The following is a 12383-nucleotide window of genomic DNA, read 5'->3' on the forward strand; positions in this document are numbered from 1 at the left end:
CAAGACCAGCCAAATATGAGCTCATAAAAAAAATCCTAAATACAGAAAGAAACAAATCATAAACGAGAGGTAGAAAACAAACAGAATAATCAGACTTCCAAGGATATCAGATATTTATTAAATAAAACAAAAAAATGTATGCTGAAAATGTTTATAGAAATAAAAGAGGGTGAGGGATCAAAAGCAGCAAAGCAGCCTCGGGAAAAACAAAACCAATGGAATTTCTAGAAATTAAAAAGGCAACGGATAAGTTAAACAACTAGAGTCCAAGAGAATCCTGTGAACCGAAGACAGAGTTGAAGACATCATTCAGAACACAACGTGGAGAGGCAGAGGTGGGAAGTGTGAGTGAGCAGTGGACAGCACAGAGAACAAGCTGGTCCAATACACATCCACCCCAACTTCCAGACGGGAGAACAGACAGGATGAGGGAGACGGAAACTGACGATGGCTCAGAATGTTCTACAACTGGAAGGAGAGAAGCACAAGAAATCCCACACGGGAAAAATAAAAGTACATGCACACTTACAGACATCAGAGAGAAACCAGACACAAGTAAGGAAAAGGTCTTCAGAGCAGACAGAAGCGGAGAGAGTCCTGAGAGCAAAGGCCGTTGGACCGACAGCCAAGCGCCCGGTGGCCCCAGTGCAGTCAAAACCAATAATCTCCTCAAAGGGCTGAGAGAAAAGAACTGTCAGCCTACAGTTAGAAAGGACCAGCAAAACTACCTCAGACTGAGGTGAAATAGGTTTCTGGGATAAAAACACAGAGAAGTCCTGTGCCTAAGAGACCCTCAACTAAAGGAACTTGTAAAGAATATACTTTTGGAAGATGGAAAATCAGTCCAGAAAAAAAAGCCTGAGATGCTGGAAGGAACAGTGAGCCAAGATTCAGGTAAATGTGCTTAAAAGTATGCAAATACTGACTATCTACAACAACAATGCTGATTTGGGGTTACATAAGTAGAACAGACCGCGTCCAGTCCTTCTTCCAAACAGACGAGTGCCATGGATCAGGGCAATGCACCACGACCACAAAGATGCCAGATGCCCAGGGGACCCTCCAGCACTATGGTCTGCAGTGGACAGATATTTCCTGGAGACCTGTGCTGCGTTTGGCACAAAGGAGGGACTCAATATGTATTTGATGAAAGAATGAGTAAGTGCTACACATTTCTGCCTGTATCTGTCGATCACAGGCCCACGGCACACCGGCCGACAGTAGAGATCTGCTTCACGCATACAAATGAACACATTAAGTCCATTTGCTTTTGCACTCGTGGCAACATATTTAGCTGTTTCAGAAGTAGGAGGTACAGTTTCATTCAGTACAGATCTGGAAGTGTAAGACTAGTAATGCCCATTAAAAAAAAAAAAAGACACAGAAGAAAAAGACTTCTCAGGCTTTGGGGTAGAATTTACTCATATAAATGACCCAAGTTGCTCTTCTGACCCAACATAAATATGACCCGCAAAAATGTGGTTAAAAATTTCACTACAAAAAATGCAGGGTCTGCATATTCATGTTCGCATACAAAGCTAAGTGAACAGCCTCTATAAATTCACAGATGAGCTAAGATTTAAAAAAACGATGAGAAAGACAGACAATTGGGGAGGAAGGGGGGCGCCTAGTGAGAAAAGAGTAAATCATACACAAAACAGCCAATAAAAAAATAAAAAAGCAGTTAATATACATGAATAATGGATGGCTGATTTAAAAGCAGTTTACTCCGATATGATGTAATTTTTGACAATCAGCCAGAGAGACTATTTTGTAAGTCCCAGCCAGAGAGAAGTCAGAGCGGGAGGCTTGGTAACACGGCAAACCTGTGAACATGTGCACAATGACTGTCCCCGCCATCCCAAAGGTGACTTTCTGTTGGCAAACAGAAACTTGCCTCCCAGGTGCACTTAGCAGCAGTAAAGCAGCACGGTGCGAGGCTTGAAGGAGTGGACCCCTGGCCCGAGCACGGACCCCTGAGGAGCAGCACCCCCTCCACGGTCTCCATGTCATGTTGCTGGCACAGGCCACACTCAGAGGCAGCACAATGGGAGCAGCAGCCTGGGCTGCTTTCATGTTCAAGTTTTAATTGGAGTGACAAGCCCACAAGGCCAAGATATTTCAGGGATGGGACGGTGTTGCCGAGTGTCGCCAGGCGCTGGGTAGGCAAGGCCCGCGTGCGCTCCCCACCACCACGTGCCAATGCACCTGCAACCCCCACTGTTCCAGGACTGGACTCTGCCTGGGAAGGCACTGCCAATCACCGCGGTCTGTGCCAAACGTGGGGGCTTTGTGGTGTGGGCAGATGTCTACAAAGGACCAGAGCGAGGCCAAACCAACACCTATTGTGACCTAAACCTGAAAAGAACCCAGAGAGCAAGAGTACGCTCGGGTGAAAATGCAGGCAGACGTAATCCTAATCTCTCTCCTGCTCCCTCAACCCTACATCCATAGATGCTGGAAATAATAAAGGCAGGCAGGTCTGCTCTGTGGAGTGAGCTGAATAGGGCTCTCTGCTTTGCTGCAGGGCTCTCTCTAGACAATGTCCTAGTGCTAGAACAAGGAACAGAGATGCGACCACAAAGAACTGGTGAAGGGGGTACATAAAACCAATAGGAAATGTTCCTTCTCAGAGTGTTCAGCCCAATGAAATGATTATACCTATTCTGCAAACGTATCACTGAAAGCTGAAAATCCTCTCACCCTCCTGTTAGGCTCCCAGCACGCCTCATGGTACCAAAGAACACAGGCAGTTTCCAAGTGCTTCCCAAAGAGTACCCACAGGTAACTGCTCACAGCCCCCATGAGAAAGTCATTCCATCGCTCTCATACAGGGAGGCAAATGGAGGCTGCAGACTATGTGATGGTATCTACAACCCACAGACTTAACGTCGGACCTGACGTGCAGGCTGTCACACTGGCTGGGCTCTCGGTTCCCATTTGACTAGGGTGGTGACTTCGAGTTTGCCCCCAGGTTAGACTGGACAAAGGCTTAGAGGAGGGCAGACAGGCAGAGTGCGGCTAAAATCAGACCCCGGACACACAGGACAGCTGATGGGGGAGAGGGAACAAATGCGATCAACAGTCAGGGCCTTTGGTGTCGGGCAGATGGTCCACACTACAGCTGTGGTTCAGGACTGTACACACACACACACGAGCTCAGAAGGGCTTTGCACATAAAGAATACTATAAATAATACCTGTTAATAATAATCCTGATATTCCTTCACATAAATCCTTTCAGAATAGTCCATGCGATTCTCACAACCACCAAGTGGAAGACAAATACTACTGCCTACATTTCATGCACGAAGACGCAGAGGCCTAAAAGCTTGCCCCAATTACATAGGTGGCAAGAGTGGCCAAGGACACAGCAGGCAGAGCCCAGCCAGTCCCATCCCTACGTCAGTGTCTGTCACCATATCACAATGCCTTTCTGGTTTCCAAGAAAAATGGTTCTTAATAATGGCTAATGTGTATAGTGTTCTCTTAGGTGCAAAAGACCACCATGATGGAGTCTCTCACCTGCTTCCCCCAGTCCCATGATTTTACTCGCTGTACACATGAGGAGACAGAGGTGTGGAGCACTTACACAGTGATGAGGTTCTAGAACCAGGATTCAAACTGGGCGGTGGGCCTCCAAGCCCCTGCTCTTTAAACCTCACCCCACGGTGAGGTGTGGCCCCAGGACGAGGAACATCACAGCATCTGCCAGACATGCAGATTCTCAGGCTCCACCCCAGACCCCCTGACTCAGAAGCCTTGGGGCTAGGGTCCAGAGATCCACATATTTCTATGTCCCCTGGCATTTGAGAACCCCATACTACATTTATACTGCCTCCCAAGCCAAAATGAGTCTCCACCATGACAGACGTATGACTCAGCTATAAATGCTCACTTCCTGCCTCCCAGTTAATGCTAATCTAGTTAAGAAGAATGCTGGGCAGTAACAGTACCAAAAGGTGAGATTTAGACCATGTACCACCCAAGTCAGAGAAGAAGGGTATTCACTGAGAGCCAGAGTGTCCGTGAGGCTTCTTCTGATAAGTGGGACTCTGGACAGACCTTTCCTGAGAGGACATGGAGAGACAGGAGGGAAAGAGGGAATGCTTCCGCTAGTCAGTAACAGACATGTCATGCTGTGGACCTTGTCAGCCTGGCTGGAGCAAGGGACTCATTCTGGAGGTGTGGGCTGGAGAGCAGGACCCTGACTCCTACAGGTCTTGAGGGCCAAGCTGACGGCCGGCACCAGGGCCTTTCCCACAGTCCTCGGCATGCATACACTGCTCTGGTAAAGCCCGATGGGACCCTGAGGAGGTAAGAGTGCAGAGGTGGGGAAAGAGCAGGGACCAGTGAGGGAGGGGGTACTGGGGAGCAATTACTTTCATTTCATTTTTGTGAACATAAGAGTTCACACCCCAAGGAAACACCGCAGTGCAATGAGGCCACCCAGGGGAGTAGATGGAGCCTGAACCAGAGGGCCTAACCTAGAAAGATCCAAAGGGTCTGGGTATTGAATTTGGTCCAGGTCCATTCAGTTGGTCCTCCATCAATGGATGTTTCTGGGGCAGGAGAGGTGAGCAGAGGCTGGGGCCCAGGTCCCAGCAGAGCTGCTTTCTGCATGCCCCACAGTTCAGACAGTTCCTGGCCTCCTTTTGTTTATTTTGTTTTTGTTTTTGTTTTGAAACAAATTGTGAGACTGTGGGTCTCACTGGCTATCAGCCAGGTGTCAGCTATGTTCTCAGCTGAAGACAAGGGAAGAATCCGTTTCCTTGCCTTTTCCAGTTTTTAGAAGCTGCCTGCATTCCCCGGCTCTTGGACCCCTTCCCTCCGTCTCCCAGCCCTCAACAGGGAGTCAGGACCTTCTCACATGATACCACCCTGGCCTTCCCTCCTCCCTCCCTCTTCTACTTTTAAGGACCCTTGCGATTACACGGGGCTCACCCAGATAATCCAGGACAATCTCCCTATTTTAAGGTCAGGGAATTGGCAACCTTACTTCCTTCTCCCACCTTCATTCCCCTTTGTCATGTAACCTAACCTATTCCTGGGTTCTAGCGACCCTGGACATTTGGTGAGGGGCACTCTGTTGGATTCCTGGCCTCACTGTGACACACTGTAAACCTCATTACTCATCTCAAATTCCTTAATTTGGAATATGATCGCTCAAACTTGGACTGAGCTGGAGTTTTCCTTTACCATGCAAATTAATAACACGCAGAGAGAATGCTTAAAAGTGTAACTTTGCATCCATTAGGACTCATAAGCAACTCAATAATTTATAATTATTAACCCACTCTAACGTGATGCCTCATTGAAACTGGAGTGCTGAGTAAATGAATAAATCATATTCCATCTATGTATTGAATAAAAAGCAAAGTTCTCTAACTTATATTTTGTTAGTCTAAGCTGCTATGTGTATTTGAAAACAATAAAATGTCTTAAATATCCTAAAATTTCACTCACACAGGTCATTTTCTGTGTGCTTTCTTTCTCCTGCTCTCTGCCAAACTACCCATGTGTTTCAAAGGTCCGGACATCTATATACCAGAGCATGCCTCCGATTCTATAGTGTTACTGTTTTTACTTCTAGAGCAAAGACAAACATTCCCATAGGACCCCTCCTTGATCTTTATCAATTGAAAAGCAAGCTAATTTTTTTTTTTTTTTTTTAGATTTTTATTTATTTGACAGAGACACAGCAAGAAAGGGAATACAAGCAGGGGGAGTGGGAGAGGGAGAAACAGGCTTCCCCCTAAGCAGGGAGCCCGACGCGGGGCCCGATCCCAGGACCCTGGGATCATGACCTGAGCTAGACGCTTAACAACTGAGCCACCCAGGTGCCCCAAAGCAAGCTAATTTTTAACCCTAACAAAACCTAGTTGCTGCTTGGGCTATACTGACTCCAAGACTCACCAAAGCCATACCTATTTGTGAGGTGAAACAAACACAAAGGTCAACTCCAAGTTCACACTCTTCCATGGGTGTGGAATGGTAAACCAGGATGGAAGTTCCACATAAATAATCAAGAAAGCCATTAGAAAAATTAGGCCCTATTAACAGGCCATCCGTAGATCTTCTTTGGATAGGTGAAGGGGATTAAGAGATACAAACTTCCAGTTATAAATAAGTCACGGGAATGAAAAGTACAGCACAGGGAATATAGTTAGTAATATTGTAATAACATTTTATGGTGACAGATGGTGACTACACTTACCATGGTGGGCATAGCACAATGTGTAGAACAGTCAAAGCACTAGGTTATACACCTGAAACTAATATAACATTGTATGTCAGCTATACTTCGATTAAAAAAGAGAGGGGGAAGAAATGGGCCCTAAATAAAATTCTAAGCTAATTCAAGAGGCAAAAGAGAAGAAAGGCAATGATCATCACATACTTCAGTGTAATCATCTTGTAATCTAGCTCAGAGCTTCAAGAATACTGGTCCATGTTTTTTAATAATTGGAAAATGACACAAATGTCATTGGTATACAAAAATCATGCAAATGTGAGTGAAGACAAAAGATGTTTAAGACAGGGCGCCTGGGTGGCTCAGTCGTTAAGCGTCTGCCTTCGGCTCAGGTCATGATCCCAGGGTCCTGGGATCGAGTCCCACATCGGGCTCCCTGCTTGGCAGGAAGCCTGCTTCTCCCTCTCCCACTCCCCCTGCTTGTGTTCCTGCTCTCGCTGTGTCTCTCTGTCAAATAAATAAATTTAAAAAAAAGATGTTTAAGACACAGTGCCAGCCCTCTCCAATAAGGCTTCGTGTGTCAGAGGCTTTGACACAAAGTGACTCAGCATTCACATTAACTTACTCCATTAGTTCTGCAAGCAGCTAAATTGATCCATCCCTTATCTATTCTAAATGTATTCTTCCAAAACAATTCTCAGGAAAATGAATCTCGTGAAGCACCACAGATTGCTATCACTGCAAGCATGGCTTTAGCCCTGCCCGCACTAGTCCCTGTGTTCCAGCCCGCATCACCCCCATGCTGCTCCCCCGCGCCCCCCCAAACTTCCTCCCCTCCAGGCCTGCTGCCTCTGCCTGGGCTTGCCCCCTGCCCAGGCTTTCCTGATAAACTCCAACTGATCTAAAGCTAGGGGATGCGGAGGTGAAAGAGGAACCTGCAAGTGCTGAGCACCAGTCCCATGCAAAGCACACTACCTGCCTTTCCCAGGTCTTCTCCCTTTCCAAACGGGGAGGCTGAGGCATGCAAGTGACCCATCTAAGGTTTATCTGACTCCAGAACCTTGCTGAGTCCCCAGTGGTTCTCCCACTACTGGACTGGAGCTGAAAACACTCTCCCCTCTATTTCCTTCCTCTGGCTTCATCACAGCCTCTCAGGAGTGGTTCAGGACCACTAGAGACCCTGCAGCCCTCTTAGCTTCCATAAGCAGCAGCATTATTCCAAGAAATGCTTTTTGTGGAGTCACCCACCATGACCGCAGAGGTTATCAGAGGTGGTGGGGGTCCCAAAAAGTCTCTAAAGTCAGAGGTTCCATGCTCTGCCCTGAGAAACCCTAGAGCCATGGAGGTGCCTTCAGGGCTTTTACAACACGTGAGAAATTATTATTATTCATTAACAATACAGAGCCATTATCTCACCTCCTGATACCATTTCAGGGCTAAAACACGTATGAAAAGCATTTCAATGTTTCATCATCATCTATTTATCTGTATAACTTTTCATTGCTCTGAAATTCAGCAACTTCAGTAAGAAGGCCACCATAGGGCCTGAGGTCCATCTTGATGGGGAGAAAACCACTTTTGTGTTGCTAAGTTCCTGGTAAGGCCCACAAGACAGCAAGCCCCACGCAGAGGTCATGTTTGATTCATCTTGGTTTCCAGTTCCAATCAGAAATCTAGCACACGGGGGCATCTGGGGGGCTCAGTCAGTTACTGGTCCAATTCTTGTTTTTGGCTCAGGTCATGATGTCAAGGTCAAGAGATCAAGCCCTGCATCGGGTTCTGTGCTCAGCCGGGGGTCTGCTTGAGATTTTCTCCCTCTCCCTCTGCCTCTGCCCCAACTTGCACGTGTATGTGCGCGCTCTCAAATAAATAAATCTTAAAAAAAAAAAAAAAAGAAATCTAGCATACAGCATGTGTTCAATAAGGAGTCACTAACAATGGCAGCAATCTCAACAGCAAAAATGGATCTTTTTGGTAGTCCACATCCCAAGAAACCCAAGAAAACTGGTCTCCAAGAGCTATTTTCCTAAATTTCTCCAAGAACAAAGTATATATAAAAAATTTTAAAGGTTTTAAGATGAGAGTGAAGAGGAAATTAGCCATTTACTTTGTGAACTTTCAATTCTAAATTAGTCATCCTGCTTGTAAAATACCAGGTTTTTGTTCTCTGGAATAAAACCTTGAGCAAAAGATGGATTTCATATTCTAGTGTAGGTATGGGAGAGCGGGGCCCAAACTCACAGGTGCTGCGTTTCTGATTCCAAAGGCTCTCTCTGACTGATATTTCAACTCGTGACGAGTGCAAGCCGCCAATCCAGAGTCCTTTCACGTTCATATTTAGGGAATGATTATCATAGGAGACATTACCAATTATTGTCCAGCGTGATGTAAGCTGAGGCAGCAGCGCCAAGCAAGTGTCCTTGTCAAACACATTCCAGCCTTCTGGATTACTTCACTCACATCCCCCTGATTAGGATGCATGCCGCGTGCTGCTTAATACGATCTGCCACCGAATGCCAAGTACTTCAGAACTAAATTAGGAAATATGTCCAAATACATAGAATGATGCTAACAGCCCTAAGTGGGTCTCTCTCTTTCCTTTATGAGGCATGAGACTCATCATCAACATAATGCTCTTAAATGAGGCAATTCTATCTTCTAACCCTCTACCTCTGAGAGCAAAATTTAATTCAAGCAGCAAAAGAATTAATAAAGATAATACGGTATCATAAATACCATTTTCATGGATGAAGTGTTTTTGACAGATTCAGGAAATGTGAGACATAAAAACACATTTTAGAGGGTTGGTAACAGAGCTGACATGGATTTCTGCACTGTAGCACAATGGAGACCAGAGTAATTGCAATTACATTTGCTTTCCCTCACCATCACATGCCACTTAGCAATGGCCACCCTTCAGGTTATTTATGCCACTGAAGCCAAGAGCCCAAGAAGGCAATATTAACACTCTGGAGCCTGTAAGTTGGGATCCCTGCATACAGGCAAATCAAGAGGTACCAGAGCTTTCTCTTTGATCCTTCCTGAGCTGGAAACAGCTGAACCACCAGCTGTATTTACAAGCCTTTTCTTAAGACTAAATACATTTCTTTTCTTTTTTGAGAGAGAGAGAGAGAGAGAGAGAGAGAGAGAGAGAGAGAGAGAGAGAAAGCATGCGTCCACATGTGAGGCAGGGGAGGGGCAGAGAGGCCGGGAGAGAGAAAATCATAAGCAGGCTCCATGCCCAGCACGGAGCCTGATGCGGGGCTTGATCTCACAACCCTGAGTTCATGACCTGAGCGGAAATCAAGAGTCAGATGCTCAACCAATTGAACCACCCAGGTGCCCTGAGATTAAATACATTTGTGCTATGTTCCTTGGTTTCAATTCCTTAGGAGACTATGTGTATTAACAGGGCTAGGTTCTAGAAGTGCCAATTTGCTGAAGCCTGTGTGGAATGCTGTTGTTAACAGTCCAATGCCAGGAACGCAACTGGTGTTCTGTAACTCTGCGCCCAACGTGCGTCCGGCTGGCTAGCTAGATGTCTGAACGGATGGATCTGAACCCATCATTACCTGATGCTCACATAGCTGTGGTGCCTATAAAATGCTAATGTGATCATCATATGGTGCAAGGATATTCTCCAACTGAACACAAATAACACCGCTGGGATACTTCCACAGGTTGGGGAAACTCTGGTCGCTGACTCAAATTCTGTATCAACATTTGGACTTCACTATCTGCTTTGATCACAGTTAGTCAGTAACGGATTATAACTAAACCTCAGTTCTGTATCAATACAAATGAAGATTGAAACCAAACTCTGTTCTCATGAAGCCTTCATCTGAGTCCTAAATACACAGGCCAGAGGCACAGACACAAACCCCCGCGTGGATACAGCTGCAGGCAGACTCTCCTGCTAACAGTCTCAGACTAACCTAATAAAACATGTTGGGCCACGTGCTGCCGGGCCAAGGCAGATAGAGCCAAAACATGGTATTCACCAGCACAGTGATGCTGAGCACCACACATGAGACTGTTTGGGAATTATAATATTACGTTATAGGACAGCAGGATGATACTAAAATCTTACAGCCACCCACGGCATGGCTTAATTCACCCAGAAATGTTACGGGACAATTACATTTCCTAAAAATGCAGGTTTTTCTCAAACAAGCAGAGAATCCATTGAACACAATCAGATGGAAAGTGCTGCCTCCTCAAAACTGAGGAAAGTTTCACAGACATAGCTTGGCTTCCCTCACGTGCCAGTGGGTGGCATTCATGTTGGAGAAACATCTCAATGCAAAGTTATTACCGCACTACTAACAACCACCAGCTATCCACCCGCACAACTATTGGAGGGTTTGGAGTTGCACTCACAAAATATTTGGATGACTAATGGTACCATCAGATTCAAAGAGATCATGAAACACATTCTTGTAGCAAATTAACTTCCACTCTTCATTCTAAAACACCAATGAAAATTGCCAGGTAATGACTTATTTGAGGGACTATAAACTTTTAAAAGTGAATTTTCATAAAATCAGTGGGTTAATCAGCCGGTTCTAATAATTAGTGCTTTTATTTTATTTTTTAGATTTATTTGAGAGAGAGACAGAGATAGTGACAGAGATAGCAAGAGAGAGTGAGAGAGAGAAAGCGAGAGAGCACACAAGCGGGGAGGAGGAGGAGAAGCAGGCTCCCCGCTGAGCAGGAAGCCTGATATGGGGCTGATCCCTGGGATCATGACCCAAGCCAAAGGCAGATGCTCAACTGAGCCACGCAGGTGCCCCTAATTAGTGCTTTTAATTGGGTTGGAAAACCTAAGACATCCAAAACGGCACTTCCTTGGGTCAATATCCAAAGGATGCACCCAGTCTAACTTTGTGCTGAACTATCCCTTGACTGGTTTCTCAAATACATCCACTCAGGTAAGTCAAAGAGAAAGAGGGCCTGCCTATGAAAAATTTATTAAAATAGGACAAATTTAAGCCAGGCTAGCGCTAAACATAACTATCACCTCACTACACTGAGAACTTGAGACATGAAGGAGATAACCAAAACATGAAAGTACGATGGATGAAAACTTAGATAGCAAAACAGTCTCTCTTCTCTCAACAAATGAGCTCACTGGGGACCAGAAAAGGTTTTCTCAAAGCCCAAGAAAGGAAACTGCCTTAGGAAACCAACGGCTCTCCCCTGCCCCACCACCCAGGAAGGCACAACACAGGAGTTAAATCATCTTAAGTCTATCTTTCCAGCTAAGCTGTGCTGAATGTGCTTCCACAAAACAGGCCAACTAGAGCACAAAGGGAGTCCATTGTCACAGTGAGGTTGCAAAAAGCCACATGTATTTTTGACTGCTTTATGCATCTTCCCGAATGAAGAGTAAGTCACTGCAATCCGGGATGCTTCAATTCTTTGCACATTTACTAAGTTGCAAAACGAGTGAACACCTCGATGAATGAGATTTGATCTTAGAGGGGACTATACACAGGGGAAACAAGATGTAAAAATCACAGCCAGAGGCCAGGCTTAAACTATGAGTGGAGGAAATAAACAGGAAGCGCCATAATGGTAACACTCACGTGCTAGGCACTATGCCTACAAGCTTTACAGACAAGTTTTCATCGAACCCTACAATTTTATGAAGTAGGTACTATTCGGAACTCCCTTTTGCCAATGAGAAAACTGAGGCACAGAAGGGTTAAGCAACCTGCTTAAGGTCACGCAGGGAGGTAGGTTACTGCTGAGTTGGGCCTGAAACTCGGGCTGTATGCATCCATAGCCTGGCTCTTCTCCAGGTCGTAACGCTGCTCTGTGGAAGAAGGCCTCCTTCCAGAAGGAGAAGCGTCATCAGAGGAGCTGCTGGCTCAGGGAAGCTCCTTCCCAAGGACTATACCCACTGCCAGCAGGGTCAAGAGCAGGCAAATTGGAGAAAGAACAAAACAAAACTTGATCCCTTTCTCCCCTGATTTCACTGGCAGAGAAAGAGATAAATCAGCTTTAAGACTAAGTCCTTGGCCTAGAGTCAGGATAATAAAATGCTAGGTAGTGATAAAATTTAGTCATCATGGAAGGAATTTCAGTTGAAAACTTGTCTCCTTAATTCTGACTCAAAGATGATCAGAAGGCACTTTTCTGCACTACTGGTGAGAAATTTTGCTGCAACCCTTTTAGAGGGCAATTTG

At 45.6% G+C, this 12383-nt stretch overlaps 1 protein-coding gene across 1 annotated transcript in view; it reads right to left on the reverse strand.

The window, feature by feature from the left end:
• Positions 1-12383, reverse strand: part of FBXW8 (F-box and WD repeat domain containing 8) — a 123639-nt gene that overhangs the window by 23761 nt on the left and 87495 nt on the right. The window lies entirely within an intron of this gene.

The sequence above is a fragment of the Callorhinus ursinus genome, unplaced genomic scaffold (assembly GCF_003265705.2).
Source record: "Callorhinus ursinus isolate GAN/ISIS: 27379988/994484 unplaced genomic scaffold, GSC_fseal_2.0 scaffold41, whole genome shotgun sequence".
In the NCBI taxonomy this organism is placed as follows: Eukaryota; Metazoa; Chordata; class Mammalia; order Carnivora; family Otariidae; genus Callorhinus; species Callorhinus ursinus.